This window comes from Hypanus sabinus, chromosome 17 (assembly GCF_030144855.1).
Source record: "Hypanus sabinus isolate sHypSab1 chromosome 17, sHypSab1.hap1, whole genome shotgun sequence".
NCBI lineage: Eukaryota > Metazoa > Chordata > Chondrichthyes > Myliobatiformes > Dasyatidae > Hypanus > Hypanus sabinus.
Window position 1 is genome coordinate 27678204 of NC_082722.1, and position 21862 is coordinate 27700065.

The window sequence follows — 21862 nt, forward strand, 5'->3', positions numbered from 1 at the left end:
TGGAGCATTGCGGATGTTGTTCCGTTATTCAAGAAAGGGAGCAGAGGTAGCCCAGGATATTATAGACCAGTGAGTCTTACTTCAGTGGTTGGTAAGTTGATTGAGATGATCCTGAGAGGCTGAACTTATGATCATTTGGAGAGGCATAATATGATTAGGAACAGTCAGCGTGGCCTTGTCAAAGGCAGGTCGAACGTTGCGACCGTGATTCAATTTTTTGAGGATGTGCCTAAACACATTGATGAAGGTAGAACAGCAGGTCTTGTGTACATGGATTTCAGAAAGGCATTTGATAGGGTAGTCCATGAGAGGCGTATTGAGAAAGTTAGGCGGAGTTGGATCCAAGGGGGCATTGCTTTGTGGATCCAGAACTGGATTGCCCACAGAGGGAAAGAGTTGTTGTAGATGGGTCAGATTCGGTATGGAGGTTGGTGACCATTAGTATACCTCAGGGATCTGTTCAGGGACACCCTACTCTTCGTGATTTTTGCTAATGGCCTGAATGAAGATGTGGAGAGGTGGTTAGTAAATTTGCTGATGACTAAAGTTGGAGGTATTGTGGATAGTGTGGATGGCTGTCAGAGGTTACCGCAGTAACCTCTGAAAGAATGCAAAACTGGGCTGGGAAGTGGCAGATGGAATTCAACACAGATAAGTGTGAGGTGGTTTATTTTGGTAGGTCAAATATGATGACAGAATATTGTATCAATGGTAAGACTCTTGGCGGTGTGGAGGATCAGCGGGATCATGAGGTCCGAGTCCATTAGACACTCAAATCTGCTGCGCAGGTTGACTCTGTGGTTAAGAAGGCATCCGATGTATTGGGCGTAATTAATCGTGGGATTGAGATTAGCAGCCAGGACAGCGGTGGACAACGGCGGAGGCAGCAGGGCGGCCATGGGGACGGCGGCGGCAGGAACGGGAGCGGCTGCGGCACCATTGGCGGGTGGAGGTGGTGGAAGAGTCGGTTGGACTAAACAGGTGACGTGCAAGTATACCATGCATGGAGTTTGTAAAGAAGGAATATACTGCCGTTATTTCCATGATCTTTCAGCCAGCAAGCCTTCACTGATTTGCAAGTACTTTCAGAAAGGATGCTGCAGCTATGGAGTTCGCTGCAGGTGTGACCATTTGAAGCCGTCAAAGCAAGGACTGTTTGAGTTTCAGAGTGGTCCTACACCATTGGCCCCGAAGGCTTCTGCCACAGCGTCAGCTACAAAACTTAGTCCTTACCAAATTAAATGGTGAAATGAGCACAAAAGCAGCAGTGATTGAGGAATCTAAACCTTCAAGAACAAGCTCAAATGTGGAGGACTGGGTTAATGTCGCAGAGTTTGTATCTGGACAGCCATATTGTGGACGAAGATTCTCAAGTGCCTGATCCAGTGTGACTGCTTGTAGATTGTCAGGTACTAAAGCAGACCTGACTGTATATACACTGCTGTTAAACCTGAAGGGGAAACTGCAGCTCCATTTTTCCACTGTTCACCTAGTTTCAAGAGTTATGAGTTTTCATAAAAATTGATTTTCCCTTATTTTACAGAGGGACAGTTTTACCATAATCATACGAATTCCTGGTTGCATTGTTAAGTTACATTTGGCAATTACTCTTTTCTTTTGAAATTTCCTTTCCTACAAAAGAATTTGTGCCCATTTCAGGTCTTTGCCAAAAGGCAGCAGACTTCTTCAAAGAATACTTCGAAGCTGGCAGCCTGGATATGAAGTTACTCCGTTTGATTCTTTATTACTGAATACTTGGAAATTTAATAACCATTGAAATTAGTAGCAGTTGTCTCATGCATGTCATCTTCACATTGATGTTGATAAGGTGTAAACTTGGTGACCTTCTTGAATTAGCATTTTCATGTGCAGAGATAAATGTCTTATTTTTTAAAGTCAGGCTTCTTTAGGTAATGTTTGTGTACTTTGACAATATAATTCAAAACCGTAAATTATATGAGAGGGAAGTAGCATTATTATACTTAACTGTATTACTCCATTCTAAGTATTGAGAAAGGTTAGTATGATCAACCCAGGACCAGACCTTATAGTCTGATTTGCTTTTTGAATTTACTGAAGAAATCCTAATAAGTGAGATTTCAATTTTAACTAGTGTCAAAATATTTTACAGAAAGTGGTAGTAAATTTTAAATTTGTAGTTTTGATATTTTAAAACTTATTCATTTGGTACTATTGTTTTCAACTAACTTTATTGGTTATGCAAGCTTGTCTAGCATATGAACCTATTCACTTTGGCAAGTCTTTAAGGAATCAGAATAAAATTAATTTGTCTTTTGAAGAAAAGAGTTTAGCAGCCGAGAGGAAATGTTGCCGCAATATAGGACCCTGGTCAGACTCTACTTGGACTACTGTACTCAGGTCTGGTCACCTCACTATAGGAAGGATGTGGAAATCATAGGGGAGATTTGCAAGGATGTTGCCTGGATTAAGGAGCATGCCTTATGAGAATCGGTTGGGTGTACTCGGCCTTTTCTTCTTAGAGCGACGGAGGATGAGAAGTAACCTCAAAGAGGTTCATTAGATGAGGAGCGGTATTGACTGTGTGGATAGTGAGAGGCTTTTCTCCTAGGGCTGAAATCACTAGCACGACAGGACACAGTTTTACACAGCAGGTTCAGAGAAGATGTCAGGGTATTTTTTTTTCGCAGACGGTGGCGTGTGCATGGAATGGGCTTCCATCGATAGAGGTGGAGGCGGATACGATAGGATTTTGTACTTGACTCCTGGACAGGTACAAGTAGCTCAGAAAAATAGAGGACTAAGCGTAACCCTAGGTAATTTCTAAGGTAAGGACATGTTCAGCACAGCTTTGTGGGCAGAGCAGCCTTTACTCTGCACTCGGTTTTCTATTGTTCTATGCTTCTATAAGCTAAATATTTGACGTCGCGTTTTCTTTTGTTGAACTCCCCCAACTCCGCTGGAAATCATTCGTGTTGACGAAATTTTACCTAAATCCCCGAAACTAATGTGTAAAACTGCAGCATGTTATCCGACGAAATTGGACATCTTTTGGCAAAGAAATCCTATGGCCATTCTAGCCAAAATAGAAACTGCAATAAATGAGATTTCAAAAGGATTTTATGAGGCTTACGGTATTTGAAAAATGCGCAGCCTGCTCAGGGCAAAGTGGTTTACATCTGTCTGGTATCTCAAGAAACGCTCAAAATTCCTGCCAGTTTCAGCTATATTATCGAAGAAAGTAAGACTGGAAGGATTTAAAGCAAGTTCCAACCGGAATTGGAATATACATAAAGAGCTGTACAAACACGAGAAAGAAAATGTGAATAGTAAAATTTTTGGCAATGGTGAACAGTTAACGTGTGTACCATTTTTACATTATTTACAGTCTGCACCTGCAAGGAAATGTGTGTATCAATGACAGAGGTAGAAAGAAGAATGGGGTTCTTCAGAGGGAATTTGAGCAGCCAAGGACAAAATTAAAAAGCTGAACCAAGCAGATAGTAATCTCTGGATTACTATTGAGGCACGTACAAATTGGCACAGGCTTAAGAAGATTAGAGGGCTAAATGGATGGCTCAAGGGTAGGTGTGGGAGAACGGCGTTTGAATCCATGGGAAACTGGCACCAATAGTGAGGAAGGAGCGAGCTGTTCCATTGGGATGGGCTCCACCTGAACCGTGATGGGACCTGAATCCTGGCGAATCATGTAGAAGGTATGAATAGGGCTTTAAACGAAATAGCAGGGGCTGGGTTCAACAGATTAAAGAAGTATGCATAAAGTAAAGGAGAAAAGTATGGATAAAGCTAAGAGGAAAGCAAAATTGAAAAAAAGAGTAAAACAATCTTGGTGTGCAGAAAGGTCAAGTACATAAGAGACAACGATTGGTAGATTTTGAAGGCACGGTGAATGTATCTGAATGCCAGTAGTATTCATCGTCAATGAACTTGTGGTATAACACAGTATAAACGAGTATGATATAGTGGTCATTACAGAGACGTGGTTGCAGAGTGGAAAGGATTAGGAATTAAATATCTAAGGATATCAGATAATACGGAAGCATAGGCAGGACTATAACGGAGCTGGGGTAGCGGCCTTGATTAAGGATGAAATCAGAGCATTACCGAGAGATGATATAACATCTAACGAGCAAACTGTTCATTCCATTTGGGTAGATATTGGTAATAGTAAAGGGAAAAAATCACTAGCGGGAGTTGTTTATAGACCACCGAATAATAACACTAATGTGGCACAGGCAATAAGCAGAGAAATATCTGAGACATGTAAGAATAGCATTTCTCGTGGGGGAATTTAACTTGCACATTGATTAGGTAAATCATGCTGATCGAGGCAGTCTTGAGGAGGACCTCATAGAATGCGTCCGTGATAGTTTTCTTGAACTTGTAACTGAATCTACAGGGGAATACGCTACCTTGGATCTGGTCCTGTGCTCAGAGAAGTAGAATTAGCCATCTTGTACTAGAGATCCTCTTGGAAAGAGTGATCACAGCATGACTGATTTTCTTCTACAAATGGAGGACGCAAATGGGATGGAGTGGATAGGGTAGACTGGGAGCATAGCTATATAGTGAGACTGTGGAGGAACAGTAGAAAACTTTCAAAGAGATTTTTTATGGTGCTGAATAAAAGTATATTCCAATTAAAAGCAAGGACAGTGTGGGTGAGGAGAGCCACCCATGGAAAACTAAGGAAGTAAAGGAAGGCATCAAACTAAAATCTAGGTAAGATGCCACATAAAAGATTTATCCATATGATAAGGATGCACAGAGTTGTGGTGATGATTTAGCAAAGATATAGAATTAGTTAACTCTTAGAAAGGAGACAGCTGGAATGCACGGGTGTTAGTCTGGTGGGCAATCATCTCAACTGTTCAGAATAAATATCATCGATCTGGAAGAGTGGGTTGAATGCGGTGCACCTAAATTTGAGGATGCCACTAAATTGAGAGGAAATGCAAATTGTGCATGGGATACGGAGTGTCTGCAGAGAGAGATAGATAGGTTAAATTAGTAAGCAAGTGTCTGGCAGATGGAGTACAATATTGGTAATTGCGAGGCTATCCACTTTGGAAGGAAAAATGGAAGATCAGATTATTATTTAAATGGGAAATGATTGCAGCAAGCTGCTGAGCAGAAGGTCTTGGTAGTGTTTGCGCATGGTTCGCAAAAGGTTCGTTTGGAGGTGCAGCAAGCTATCAAGAAGACGAATGGATTGTTGGTCATCATTGCAAGAGGGATTGAATTTAAGTGCAAGGAGTTATGCTCAAACAGGAGTGATAATAGTAAGGCCGCATCTAGAGTACTGCATGCATTTCTGTTTCCCTACTAGAGGAAGGTTTCACTGGCTTTGGAGGTGGTACAGATCAGGTTCATCAGGTTGATTTCATAGATGGTCGGGTTAGACTATGAGATTGAGTCACATGAGATTGTACTCGCTGGAATTCAGAAAGATGAGAAGATAGCTTCTAGATAAAAATAAAATTATAGAAGGGAAAGATAAAATAGAGGCAGGAAATGGTTTCCACTAGTAGGTGAGACTAGAAATAGGGGACATTGCCTCAAGATTCGGTGGAGTAAACTTAGGACGGAGACGAGGTGGAACTGTTTTTCACAAAGAGTAATCAAGTCTCTGCCTAATCAGGTAGTGGAGGGTACCTCAGTGAATGTACTTAAGACGAGGTTGGATATACTTTTGCATTGCAGGAGAATTCAGCGTTAAGGGGAAAGGCAGGTAGATGGAGATGTGTCCCTCGTCAGATTAACCAATATCTTGTAGTCTCGATGGACAAATGGCTTACTGCTGCACCTATTTCTTATGTTCTTATGAAATTCCTGAATTTATGCATAGCCTATTACATAGCAAACATTCCGATATATTTCACAATGTTTCACAAATATTTCAAAAATTAATAAAAAAAGCTAAAATGCCAAAAGAGGCATTTAGATAGATGCCGTGGTACAAGGGCGATTAAGCAGATTTTATCATTCTTTTTTCAAGGAGTAAATGTGATGCTGCCTGGCCCACTGAGTTCCTCTGGCATTGTGTGTGTGTTGCACTATGTTAGATAATCTGTTGGATCCATACGTCCCATCATCACCTTAAAGCCCGTAATATACTGCATCTCCTGCAATCTTTATATGTTCTGGACTGAATTACTCTTTAAAATGCTCTACTTTCTTGCCTGACAGTCTCTATATGTTTATATATCTTTTACAGTTTCGTCTTTATTTTACCAGATCTAGAAAACAGCAATGAACCTCTGATTCTCGGATGTGCATTGGGCGGAATGGCAGTTGTATTTCCGAGTATAATTTTGATAAGAATCGGAGTTATGGCAAAACGTAGACGATTTGACAACCATTTCCAATTATTACCTCTACAGGTTGAAACGAGAAATGATAATGAGAGAATCAGGATTCCCAAGGCATTATCGAATTCACATTCGACAATGCTGATTATAAATAACAGTATAATTTTATATTCACGTTCAAGTTAACCAATCCTCCCTTGTACCTATGATTTCCAGATACATGGGGTTTTAAGGCTGTGATTTCCTGCGGTGATTTTACACTAGTAATAGTACTCTCACTGTTATATTTTCGGTCCTTTGAGATATAACATGACATAACATGATGTTATGCTACCGCCACTCTACTCTTTCAATGAAAATCTGGCTCCACCACATTCATGAAAGGTCATGTTCAACACATTACGTGGCCACTATGTGAGCCTCACTATTTTGAATAGATGTCAGGAATTTCAATTTTCGGCAAGAAATATGATTACATTCCAACGCACAACTTCAATATTTTTGACATTGCCACTGTAATTTAAGGTTGTCATGGTTCCGTCTGGCAATTCCCCATCATGTTATTACCTCCTTACTTAGGCCTTAATGCCCTTGTCTGATTTCCAATCATTCCCAGTTCCACGACTTACAAGCACACCTGGTTCCCAATAGCGAACATTGGATAAAACTCGGGCGTTAAAGCCATCTTTGCCAGTTCGTTGGTCGACTCGACAGTGAGTATACCTTGTTCCCTGATTCCATGGGACTGTCAGTTAAAGTTCTGCATCATTTGCTGGATACTCTAAGTAAACCTTGTCTCCGTGTGAAGACTCTCCTGGATACCGGATCCCTGTTCGCGACGGTGCTAACGCCTCACGACTTGGCCTCCGAGCCTGTGTCCTGCACATGGTTCGTCCTCAGACTCGTCCTTGCCTCAAAGCTGTTCTTTATTTTAAAATCAAATAGGTATTAAAACAACCTCTGAGGAAACAACTCAGAGCAGAGAACCGGAGGTGAAACAACTTTTGTTTTTGCTTCTGAGAGGGGTATATTAGAAACATAGAAACACGGAAAACCAACAGCACACTACAGACCATTCGGCCAGAAAGCGATGTCGAACATATCCTTATCTAAGAAATTACATAGGGTTATCCGGAGCACTCTACTTTTCTGAGCTCCATGTATCTGTCATAGAGTTCCTTTAAAGACCCTATCGTATGTGCCTCCACCACCGTCGCTGGCAGCCATTCCACGCACTCACCACTCTCTGCATTGATTTCGATCAACCTATTCAAATAAGGCATGTTCCTCAATCCAGGCAAGAATCTTGTAAATCCACTGCACCTTTTCTATAGTTTCCACATCCTTCCCACGCTGAGCACAGTACTGTAAGTGCGGTCTAAACAGGGTCCTATATAACCTCAACATTCCCATGATTGATGAAGGCCAATGTATCGTATGCCTTCTTAACCACAGAGTCAACCTGCGCAGCAGCGTTGAGTGTCCTATGGACTCGCACCCAAAAATCCCTCTGACCCTCCACACCGCTGAGAGTCTTAACATTACTACTTTATTCTGTCATCACATCTCCTCTGGTTCAATACACACTTTAGCACCGTCACACCTGATTGGTCCTATACCCTCACGTATTATCCTCTTGCTCTTCACCAACCTATTGATAGAGGATTTTTATGATCAATTACGAACTATGTCTGTGAGTGCATGTGAAGCGATGACAAAGTGAGCCGCACAGAGCTGCTTCAATAGTCTGTAGTGCCCGAGGAGTACAAAGGTGACAGTTGTCCCTGCGGAAACTGTTGGGGAAAGGAGGAAAACGGAAATAACTGCGGAAGAAAGAAGATGACGAGAGATGAGAAACTCATCCTATTCGTAAAATAACTTTTAAATGGTCCTTGAAAATCAATTTCACTCTTAAAAGATCATAGGAACTTCCAGTGCTAAGGAAAAATAAAAAAACACGTTTTCCTTTCTAAAATAACATATATCGCAATAACACTTACTGGTGTTAGAACAGGCATGGGCAAACTACAGCCCGCGGGCCATATGCGGTCCGTTAAGCTTTTTAATCCGGCCCGCAGAACTTGATGAAATTATATTAATAAACCTTGTTAACGTTTTTTTCCCGCAATTCTGGCGTTTTCCCAATAGATGACACACTCTATATACATTGACCTTTGTTGAGGTGCAGCGTATTACTCCACATTTGCGCTTTACTCTTTGTTCGGCTCGACCTATTTGTGTGAACAGGCGTTCAGCGTCATGAACATCAACAAAGCCAGCCACAGATCCAAGTTAACTGACCAATACCTCAGATCCATCCTGAGAATCGCCACAACAAAACTAAATCCAGACTTTGATGCGCTGGCTAAAAAGGGAGACCAACAACACTGTTCCCACTGAAATTAAAAGTAAGTTTCTTCGTGGTGTTATGTAAAAAATGCATCTGAAAATATTTTTTTCAATAAACCTTACATGTTACATGTCATTTCTGTTAAGTGATGGACATGAGTAGTGCACAGGTACACGTACGTTCTCAAAAAAAAATGCGCTCCAGATCAAATAAGGCACTCAGCATACTGGCGCGCTGTTACTGTTCTGTCTTTGTGCTGGTCGTTGTTGAGTTTTGGCACAGGGGACAATTGAATAAGAAGACGCAGGACAAGTAGACCTGCATCTCCTACCGTTTTTGAAATAAAGACAGTCAGGAGGAGAGTGATGATGATAATATCTTGAAAGATAACAGAATTTTCAGTGCTTTAAAATAATAACTGTTACTATTAAAAAAGCTCTATTTTATTCATTTAATTTTCAGTGTTTTAAAAGTCATTTCAATAAATAGCTAAATACCATGGGACTTCAAAGGCAGATATTTTGTTGTAATGCATTTGTTCATTTTCAATTGAAATTAAAGCACATGTTTTCTACATATCCCATTATATTTTATTTTCTCTTCTGAGGTGTTTTACCAAAACACTCCGTCCATCTGCTCCTGGTCCGGCCCCCCTGTCAAATTTTAGAACCCTTTGTGGCCCACAAGTCAAAAAGTTTGCCCACCCCTGTGTTAGAATGTTATGCCGCATTTTTACTCATTCACGTTTACGTTTTCATACTCATTTTCTCCTAATGGAATTGAAATTGCATCAGACTGGCCACTAACAGTGTTAACTACCTCTTTGTAACAGGCTGCACTCGCGCCAGTTGAACATGGCCCAACATATGCTGCACTAAACGTGAGAGAAAACAAAGGAATTCACCAGATCATATGCCAGGACGGACATGTGTTCTGTGCAAAGGTAAACCTAAGTGTTTGGGGACGGGGGGAAATCCAAAAACTGCATTTAAGCAGTTTAGTTTCGGTGTAAAATAATACCTTACACAATAATATAAAACATGGCTACGGAACTTCAGCGAAGAACAAAGAAACAGCGGTTTCCCTTTTGTCTCCTTCAGTACAAAGTGTTTTAAAGGTCTGTAATCTAAAAATGAAAATTATTAAATACATTACAATTATACCCTAAAATGTATCGCTTCGCTTTTTTTGCTGGACAATTGACAAAGAGTTGATATTGAATTACTTCAACAGACTCGATGTGGCAGAGATGAAAAGTTGACATATGCCGCTCTGCAGCTTCAAAACAATAAAAAATCACCATTTAAGCGCGGCAACAAAGATTCAGTGCACGCAGATGTGAAGCTTTCAGAAGAAGCGAGAAGGTGAAACACGTATGCAAGCTCACCGGGTTGTTTCCCTTATCTACTGCAGGGAGACTAAAGAGCGACAGCAGAAATAATAGTGAAAGATAAGAATAAGTATAGTGGACATGTTGACAGACGGGGGTATTTCTTTCTCACTATACATATTTTGACTTTCAAAACATCGTCAGCGATATCAGTTTAAAGAGAATCACAAATCTGCTCTAATTCATATACTTCAGCTTGCAAAACAACTACGTCGCCAACGAAATATCATCACAATTTCGTATGTCCTCTCGCGAGAAGTTCAAGTTCAAGTTAAACTTTAACTGTCGTGAAACAACCATCTGTGTGCTTAGTGGATAACTCAGATTGCGGAAATCAGACCGAAAATGCGCTTGTATTTAGAGTTAACCAAACTTTAGTAACATAACTACTTCTTCACTGGATTCTCTACTCTCCAAATTAGATTGTGTGAAAATTCTTTTTAAGTAAGGAAAGAAACGTTCATTCCTCTGTAGGACAAGACAGCTTCTTGCCGATCAAATTCTGTATGAATCAAAAAGGGAAATCTTGAAGAACGCTGACATAAACTTTGTGTAAAGCGGTAGCAAACTAAAGTTGATAACTGGTGAATATATCACAAGATTATTTTACAATCGTTTGTATGAATTAGTCATTGGAGGCTCGATTTTGATATTACTTTCACAATCTAAAACATGGAGCTGACAAACTGACTTCCAACCCACATGGAATCCGATAAATAGGGGTAATGAATTCAGTTGTAAAGTTTCATGGTGATGTACTGTGTAACCGAAGTAAAATAGCAGCGAATAAAGTTAGTACCCTTTGAGGCAAAATTTAATTCTTCCGTCGCGGTTGGCTGAGAAGATAAGATTTGACTATCCTGTTGGCTACGTCAATACAGGAATAGTGATATATTTACAAATTTGAATGCATAGTGTAATGCAGGATGTAGTGCAATGGGTTCCCACTGGCCCGCGTTGAAATGTTATTCAAAGTTTCAGGTTTTACCGACATTGCCAAAGAAGTAGTTTGTCGCTGCATTAAACTTTGCGAATGGAACACAAGGAGGATTGCTTTGCTTATTCATTGGGTTCCTTTTTCTGCATGACCCCTTATTTAATCCAACGAAAATGTTACATCCGTCTCTGGACGAGTACTTTATCCACGTGTCCATATGTAAATGGTATTTTTTGCGGATGAGAAAATTCGCTTCCATAATGATCACTATGTAAAGATTTTGTACATCAATATTCAACCTTGACATGATTCAAAACTCTTTGTAGGTTTCAAGTCAATGGTAATACGCAAAATTTTGACAGCGGGAGACGGGGCAAGACAGCAAGAACAAAATTACAGAAATTTGTGGACGCAGTTCAGTTGATTAGGAAACCAGCCTCCCCTCTATGTGGCCTGTATACACTTGCCCCACTGTTCCCAGTAAGCTGTGCGGGTATACAGCCGCGCAGCAACGGAAGTGTTCCTGCGCAAATAGCCTTTGCTATCACGCAGCGGGAATTTTATTTTAGATAATGCTAATCTAATTTTGAAATTATGCTAATATGATTATGAAATCATTGTTAATGCATTTGTGAAATAGCATCTGATTGTGTGCTCATGAATATAAACAGTAATTGTTCTGCATAATGAACCTACGACAACTTTAATGTAAAACACTTCAGAGCTTCAACGTTCTTACATCGTCAATATTGCAAGTTACAACACCGGTACAAATAGCCACAACAAACTCAAAATGGAAACAGGTAGCTCATTTTTAATAAACTGCCAGCCCGTGTATAATCCTCTTACAGCCGGTGTAAAATATCCTTGCGCAGAGCGATGGCTGGTCCATATTGCTGGAAAATTAGGGGGGCGTTGCTTCCTACCCCCGAGCAAAAGCAATCAGGCTGATCAAAGTTCTCGGCCCGAAAATGCAGCAGTTAATTCCTCTCCATTAATATTGTCAGACCTGCTAAGTTCCTGCGAGGTTTTGTGTTTATTACTCTGGATGACAGCATCCCCAGAATCTTTTGTGTTTATGATTTTCTAGCCTGTTGTCACAGACAGGAAATGTAGAGTATACGGAAGCGTTGCTTCAAAGAGGGACATTCGGCTGTACATGGATAGTCTCCTGAATAGACGAAACAACAGCATATCAGACAGAAGGGCCTTTAGCCTACGTGCCCTCTTGAATGTGTATTAACGAGTGTTGGGACGTCATGTTGCAGCTGTAGCTATTGACTAGCCGCACTTGAGGTGTTGCGTGCTCTTCTGGACATGACAAGATAGAATGCACGTGGCAGAGTTAGAAAGATTGCAGTAGAAATACACCGGGACATTGGCTTGAACGGGAGACTGTAGTGGCATGGAGGGATTGTATAGAAATGGGTTGTTCACTGTGGAATACAGCGGACTGGAGGATAACATGAGATTTGGATAAACATTGCTACAGTCATTAATATAGTGGATACTCATAGTCAATTTCCCATGCCTGGAGAATTAAAGCTAGAGGATATCGTTCTGAATTGAGAGAAAAAATATTTAAAGGAGAACTCTGCATGGCAGGGTGTTCACACAGAGGAGGTTAGATTCATGCAACATGTTTCCAGAGGATAAAGGATGAAAGAAGGGAAATTAACAGTTGCATAAATATTTCGTTCCGAATGGTAGAGACTGTCCTCTTCTGTGCTGTACACCATGTTTCAAGTTCTTGTTTTAGCTAAAGATCTGCAACAAAGTTTTCAGGCAGGTCAACAGGAAGTTACAAATAGCAGTAAATAGAAATGCACGAACAAGCCTAATGATATCATGGAAAGCTTTTGTGGGTAAAGTTTGCATGTAGCTCAGAAAATCGATTTGCAGACGCGTTTATTTTTATGCTCGATGCTTAGGTTACAGACAGTGGCTCAAAGTTAAAATAAGTGACGTCGAACCCTCTTCCTCTCAACTAAATGAGTCTCATGTTGTTCTGCAAGGTCCGTGTTTCAATTCTAAGGCTTGAGCAGTCTGCAAAGTGAAAAATGTGAGGCGTCATCACAACATCAAATAAAATACAACTCTAACGTTTTAACTCTTGACTATATCGATTGCAGAACCAATTATACTTCACAGTACTACAGAAAAACTCATAACGATATTAATGTCAAGAGAAACATTTTGTTTATACAGCTGTCAAAGCCTGAGGTGGCATCAATGGGGAGGAATGAACAGTTGACATTTCGCGCCAAGAACCTCGACTACCCTGTCAGGAGCGAATACATAGAGAAGGATTGAGAATTATTTTCATCAGAATCAGAAAATACTGGAATCTAGTCGGAATTTTGTCAATGTTTTTCCATATAGAAACATAGAAAACTTACAACACGTTACTGGCCCTTCGGCCTGCAAAGTTATGCAGAACATGTCCCTACCTCAGAAATTACTAGGCTTACCTAGAGCCCTCTATTTTACTGAGCTCCATGTACCTATCTAAAAGCCTCTTAAAATACCCTATCGTATCGGCCTCCACCACCATTACAGGCAGCCCATTCCACGCGCTCACCACTCTCTGAGTAAAAAAGTTACCCCTGACATCTGCTCTGAACTTACTCCCCAGCGCCAGAAACCTGTGTTTTTTTTGTGGCAACCATTTCAACCCTGGGAAAAAAGCCTCTGACATGATCAATGCCTTTCATCATCTTGCACACCTCTATCAGGTCACCTCTCATCCTCCTTTGCTCCACGGAGAAAAGGCCGAGTTTACTCAAACTATTTTCATAAGGCCTGCTGCCCAATCCGGGCAACATCCTTGTAAATCTCCTCTGTACCCTTTGTATGGATAACCTATTCATCCTGTAGTAAGGCAACCAGAACTGAGCACAGTACTCCAAATGTTGTTTGACCAGGGGCCTGTATAGCTGCAATGTTAGCTCTCCGTTCCTAAATTCAATTCTATTACGGATGTCTGAAGATACCCTTAAAAACAGAAGTGGCCTTCCTGGGAAGAAAGTTTTTTTATTTGGGTGATGAATTACAACACCGAGGTAGATTCTGGACTGACTTCCCTCTGCAAATGACTATGAAGCGTTGTCAAACTGGCACTGACATGAGCAGATCCCTGTGTGAAGACAATATTGAGTTTTCAATCAAAAAAGTAAATCTAAATGGAAGGAAAATCATCTTTCAGGACAAGACAACATGAAACTTATACGTGAGAGATATAATTTATCACGGCCGTTCAGGACCGCAAAAAGTCCGTCTTGGTGAGGCAACACTTTCATTTCCGAATCTTTTATGTTTCTCTACTCTGTCCGGTACTTCCAACGCGGCCTCCTCTACGTTGGTACGACCCAATATAAATTAGCGGACCGCTTTTTCAAGCATCTCCACTGCATCCACTAAAAGTGGTAATTCCAGTAGCCAGTCATTGTCCTTCCTATCCCTATTCTTGTCGTGACCTTTTGGTTTTAGGTTTCTCCTTCTGTCACCATGTTGCTACTCTTTGGTTTGAGGACTAACGCCTTAGTTTCAGTCTACGCTGCCCCAACCTGATGGCATGAAGACCGATTTCTGCTTTCATTATTTTTTCTCTCTCCATTCCGTATTCTTCTCTTCCACACTCTGGCCTCCTACGTCTTCTCCACACCTGCCTATATCCTTTCCTTGGTGCCCTTCCTCCTTCCCTTTCTCCCTTGGTCTACTTTCCTATCCAGCAAATTCCTTCTTCTACAGTATTTTTCCTTTTCTATCTATCACCCCCCAGATTCTTACTTCATCGCCTCTCCCCCTCTCACCTGGCTTTACCAATGAAATTCTAGTTAGACCTTCTTAAACACTCCCACGTTTATATCTGTCATCTTTCCTCTTCCTTTCCAATGCTGATAAAGTGTCTTGGCCCGAAATATCGGCTGTTTATTCTCTTCCATATATGCTTCTTTCCCGACTAAGTTCCTTTACAATGTTGTGTGTGTTATTCTGGATTGCCTGCAACTCTGCAAAATCTCTTCTGTTAGTGATGCGAAAACTCTTTTAAGAGCATTTGAACAATATGTTTGACATATGCGGAAAATGAGAATACTGTAAACTAAAGTTAACATGTTGGATCGGATGGAGATAGCTGGAGAGAAGAGAAGGGAAGAAGGAGCATACAGTAACAAGTAATGCTGAGTTCCCTTTCGTCTTAGACACAATTTTCAATGTTATGAATGAAGAAATACAAGACCATAACCTCGTTGCTTCTTTGTGTCACTTCTATAGACCCTGTGTCCGTCTTCCGAGTAAATTCAGATGCAAAGAATCCTTTTACGATCTCCCCAATCAATTTTGGCTCCAAGCATAGATTATCATTCTGATCTCCCAGGGGGGCATTTTTGTATCTTATAATCCTTTTGCTCTCAACATATCTGAACCTACCAATCCAACTGTATTTCACACATTGCTACCGAGCCCACCTCTACATTCCGGTACATCCAACTATTACCAATCTCGTTTTTGCTAGAAAAACTTTCTCTAGACCCATTTTAAATATTTTCTATCACACCTTGAATTGATGTATTTTCATTTTCGATTAATCTATCCTGGGTAAATGACTTTAACCTAAGTCTGCCTGCTCCCCTCGTAGCTTTATATTCCTATATAAGGTCATCGCTCAACCACTTGTACTCAAGGAAGAATAACCCCAGACTCTCCCTGCAGCTAAAATCTTGCTGTCCTGAAAACATATTCGTGAGTCCTTTTTGCCGTGTGTTAAGGACTGTCATGAGTTTCCTATAACTGGGCGATCAGTAATGCACAGAATCCTCCTAGTGTTTCAACAACGATGTGTATAGTATAACTGGACATCCCAGACCCTGCATTCATTGCCCCAACTGTTGTGTGAAGAGTCACAAATACCTTCTTTATCTTTCTTTCCACCTCCATTGCTACTTGCCCTCGGTCACTGTGTTCTACTTCAAACCCCAGGGCAATTTACTGTCTAATTCTAGCTTTATTTTAACCAACCAACATGCAACATTTTTCCATTATCCAAGTTAAATTCTAACTGAACTTGAAGGTCCACTTTCCCAGTTCATTGTCTTGGTGAGCTATTGATTTCTATTGAATCAGCAATTTCGTTGCCTCCCCGAAGTTATTAATTATGGCAACAATATTATCCTCTTGTGTTCCAGAACAAGATGACAAAGATTACTGAAACCTGAACTGTCCTCTTCAGTATATCATCAATTGCAGGCCTTCATTCTCCACTATCTCCTTCTGATGTTATACTAAACCAATTCGGTGCTCTAGTATTCAGTCGGCTGATTAACCCTGGTTGCCATGTCATCTGGCTTTCTCGTCATCTTTTACCTGCCGCAGTTATTTCCCTTTTCCTCCTTTCCACAACAGTTTCCGCAGGGACAACTGTCACCTTTGTACTCCTCGGGCATTACGGACAATTGAAGCAGCGTTGTGTGGGTCAGTTTGTCATCGGTTCGCATGCACTCACAGAGATATCCATGCTTAGGTCGTAATTGATCATAGTATTCCTCTACCAACAAGTATGTGAAAAGCAAGAGGATAAACCGTTGGAGATTAGGACCAATCAAGAGTGACAGTGTTAAAGTGTATATGCAAACAGAGGAGATAGTAGAGGTACTTAATGCGTAATTCGCATCAGTATTCACTACGGAAAAGGATCTTGGCGATTGTAGGGATGCCTTAAAGCGTATTGAAAAGCTTGAACATGTAGATATTAAGAAAGAGGATGTGCTGTAGCTTTGGGAAAACACCAAGTTGGATAAGTCACCAGGACCGGACGGGATGTACCTCAGGCTACTGTGGGAGACGAGGGAGGAGATTGCTGAGCCTCTGGCGACAATCTTTGCATTATCAATGTGGAGGTTCCAGAAGATTGGTTTGCTGATATTGTTCCTTTATTCAAGAAAGGGAGTAGGGATAATGCAGGAAATTATTGGCCAGTGAGTCTTGCTTCAATGGTTGGTAAGTTGATGGACAAGATCCTGAGAGGCAGGATTTATTAACATTTATAGAGGCATCATGTGATTATGAGTACTCAGCATGGCTTTATCAAAGGCAGGCCGTGCCTTACGAGCCTGATTGAATTTTCGGAGTATGCGACTAAACACATTGATGAAGGTAAAGCATTGGAAGTAATGTATATGGATTACAACAGGGCTTTTGAGAAGGTACTCCATGCAAGGCTTATTGGAAAAATAAGGAGGCATGGGATTCAAGGAGACATTGCCGTGTGGATCCAGGACTGGCTTTCCCACAGAAAGCAAAGTGTGGTTAAGGACGGTTCATTTTCTGCATGGAGGTCGGTGACCATGGTGTGCCTCACGGATCTGTTTTGGGACTTTTAATCTTCGTGATTTTTGTAAATGACTTAGCTGACGAAGCGGAGGGATCGGTTGGTAAGTTTGTTGATGACACAGCGGTTGGAGGTGTCTTTTAAGAGACTCCTGGACAGATACATGGAGCTCAGAAAAATAGAGGGTTATGGGTATCCCTAGGTAATTTCTAGGGTAAGGATATATTCGTCACAGCTTTGTAGGCCGAAAGATATGCATTATGATATAGGTTTTCTATGTTACTGTGTTTCTAATATACCCCTCTAAGAAGCAAACTTTACAGCTGTTTCACCTACCAGTTCTTCGCTCTGACTTGCTTCTTCAGAGGTTATTTTAATACCTAATGGATTTAAAAATATACAACACCTTAAATAATAGCAGTAATGTTAGAAGTTGCACATTGCATATTTCTTCCCGAATGTTGAAACTCTTGACAGCTATTCAAAATAGTATCGGCGTACATTGTAGCCATGACAAATGTTGTGTATGACCCTTCATGAATGTGATTTTGATTGAAAGAGTAGAGTGGCGATAGCAGAACATCAGTCATGTTTTATCTCAAAAGAACGAAACTATAGCAGTAAGAGTATTATTACTTGTGTAAAATCGCCGCAGTAAGTCACAGCTGGAAAACCCCTGGTGACTGAGAAAATTAGGTCCAAGTGATGATTGGGTAACTTGTACGGGAATGTAAATTATCCTGTTATTTATAATTATTATTGTCAAATGTAAATCCGATAATGCCTTGGAAATATTGATTCTCTAATTATCATTTCTCTTTTCAGCCTGTAGAGGTAATAAATTGAAATGCTTGTCAAATCATGCATTTTCTTACCACGGTTTGCCTTATCTCCGCTTCTTATCAAAATTATCATCAGAATAACAATTGCCAGTCCGCCCAATGCACATCTAAGAATCAGGAGTTTATTCCTGTCTTCTGGATTATGTAAAAAAAAAGAAGACACTGTGAAACATATATAAATATATAGAGAGGGTGAGACAAGAACCTAGAGCGTTTTAATGTGTAATTCAGGCTCGAACATATTGCAACACATGTAGTATGACACGAGGTTTAATGTGATGAAGGGACTTATGGAGCGAACAGATCATTTGACATCATGGTTCTTTACACGAAATGCCAGAGGAAGTCAGCAGCCCAGGTAACATCTGTGGAAAAAAGTTGTTGACGTTTCGGGGCAAGACCCCAGCATTTTCTGTGTGTTGCTTGTTGATCTAGCATCTACAGATAATCTCTTGTTTGTGTTTTGGTTCTTTACAATGAGTATTTTAAACTGAATTAAGAAAAATTTTCTTTTTCCAATGCCTTTGCAGATAGTTTGATAGCCGATACGAAATGACTTCGTTTGTTTCCAAACTGTCACTCGAAAACTCTCTCGGCAGCTCCCATGAGCAAACAAGAGAAAATGACTTTTTTATTTTCACAGAAGTCACAATATGAATTAATAGAATATTAAAAAGCATAATCAGAACCATATATGAGAAGCGACTAGATACTTGGTGAAAACAGGGGAGAGAAACGAACAGGTTCAGATTAAGTATTAAAACAAAGACTCTTATAGAGAGAATTCCAGTTTTAAGTGCAGAGGTAGCCAAAGGCGTAGAACTGCGCAAATAAAGAAAAGAGCAGAGTATAGAAAAATGGACGTGCTTAAATATCATTTATAAATATATGAAACATAAATATGATTTGACTATAAGAGCAACCACCTTCAAAATTATGCTAGATCCTCTCTCACTTTCCTATACAGTTCTGATGTTTCGATTCTCAACTGGTATGAAATACAATACATCCGTCTCGGATGTTTCCGATGAATACACATGCCCAATATTAGGAGGTAGAAATTACAAAGATGTGCCAAACTCTCAGTGAAGAAACCCCTCAGTGCCGACTTCATCACGACAACGAATCTAGCTCTGGCCGAAGGAAACTGCCACTTAATATTCTCAGCTGAATAGTTAGTTCGTACTTTCAACTCATAAATCTTTTGAACTACCTTACATAAAATTCACTTTTACACACAATTTACCAAAGTAAAACATATGTTTCAAGTTATTTACCCAAAGGTAATAAATACGCATTTCCTCACGATCTTCCGTTAATAATTTTTACCTAACAAATGGCTAAAGGTTAACGGCAAAGTGCACGATGGTTGACTTTCCAAAAACATATGCAAAGGTCAATTGGATAGAGAGAGTAATGGAACTGAATTGCATAAGATATAATAGCACATCCATGTCATATGCTTTCTGCTGCATTAATATAATGTAGAATTAAAAAGTTATGGTGATTATAAAGAGAACTTCTGGTCACACCATTTATTGGTGAAAATTTCCAGCATTCTCGAAAAATTCTCAATCTGTGGGTAAATAGAGCTGGGTTGGAATAATAGGGAAAGAAATGGAATTGCATTGTACTCCAGAATACATATCCATGACATTGCCACAGGTCGTTATTTCAGTAATTCTGATGGGGTGTATACTTTATATTACCTCACCTTCTTTTGAAACCATTGCCAGAAAGCGATCAATTCTGTCATCCAAATCATTGATAATAACTTGAAAAGAACTAGTTCCAACACCAACCCCTGCGGAACACAACTAGACAACCAGAAAATCATAATCCCGATTATATATAAAGAACTCCACGCAGGGCCTAATATTTCTTCACATTTCTTCCTGGGCAAAAGTAATAATAAAATCTACTTCATCGACCATGTACCTCGACTTCTGTCGAAATACCTCTTTTGGCATCTTAGTTTTAATCATTTACTTAAATATATCGGAATGTTTGCTGTGTAATAGGCTATGCATAAATTCAAGAATTTCGTAAGAACGTAAGAAATAGGAGCAGCTGTAGACCATCTGGCCCATCGAGAATATAAGATCATGGCTGATCTGACGAGAGACACATCTCCATCTACCTGCCTTTTCCCATAATGCTGAATTCAACTGTTGCGCGAAAATTTATCCAACCTTGTCTTAAGTACATTTACTGAGGTAGACTGCACTGCTTCATTGGGCAGAGATTTCCACAGTCAGATTCACTGCTCTTCGGGAAAAGCAGTTCCTCCCAATCTCTATCTTGATGTTACTCCCCCGAATCTTGAGGCGAGAGCGCCAGTTCCATTCTCAAGTGATAACCCTAGTCTCAAGTAGTCCCTAGTACTAATAACTTTCCTGGCTCTATCTTATCTCACCGTTTTTATAGTTTTATGTTTCCATAAGAGTTCCTGTCATCCTTCTGAATTCCAAGGAGTACAGTCCCAGGCGACTAAATCTTTCCTCATAGTTTAATCCTCTCATCGCTGGAATCAACTTGGTGAACGCCCTCTGCACTACCTCAAGTATAATCATTCCTCAAGTAAGAAGACTAAAAATGCACGCAGTACTGTGGGTGCTGCCTCAGCAGTACCCTATACTGCGGTAGCAAAACCTCCTTCCTCTCAAATTCAGTCCCTCTAGCAATGAAGGCCAGTATTCTATTTGCCTTCTTGATAGCCTGCTGCAATTGCACACCAAACGTTTGCGATTCATGCACAAACACTCCCAGCACAGAAGTATGCTGCAACCTTTTATCATTTAAATAATAACCTGTTCTTCCATTTTCCTTCCAAAGTAGATGACCTCGCATTTACCCACATTGTACTCTATCTGTCAGACATTTACCCACTCACTGAACATATCTATATCTCTCTGCACAATTTGTTTGTCCACTCAATTTATAGACAACAGACAATAGGTACAGAAGTAGGCCATTCGGCCCTTCGAGCCTGCACAGCCATTTTGAGATCATGGCTGATCATCTACTATCAATACACGGTTCCTGCCTTGTCCCCATATCCCTTCATTCCCCTATCCATATCTATCTAGCTCCTTTCTGAAAGCTTCCAGAGAATTGGCCTCCACTGCCTTCCGAAGCAGTGCATTCCAGACCCCCACAACTCTCTGGGAGAAGAAGCTTTTCCTTAACTCTGTCCTAAATGACCAACCTCTTATTTTCAAACCATGCCCTCTGGTACTGGACTCTCGCAGCATCTGGAACATATTGCCTGCCTCTATCTTGTCCAATCCCTTAATAATCTTAAATGTTTCAATCAGATCCCCTCTCAACCTCCTTAATTCCGGCGTGTACAAGCCCAGTCTCTCTAACCTCTCTGCGTAAGACAGTTCAGACATCCCAGGAATTAACCTCGTGAATCTACGCTGCACTTCCTCTACAGCCAGGTTGCCCTTCCTTAACCTTGGAGACCAAAACTGTGCACAATACTCCAGGTGTGGTCTCACCAGGCCTCTGTACAAATGCAAGAGGATTTCCTTGCTCTTGTACTCAATTCCCTTTGTAATAAAGGCCAACATCCCATTAGCCTTCTTCACTTCTTAATTTTAGTGTCATCAGCAAACTTAGATAAAGAGCTCACCACTGATAGCCAACCACAGGAACACCTATGTATCAGAACTCACTGCTTTTTATTTGCTAGCCAAGTC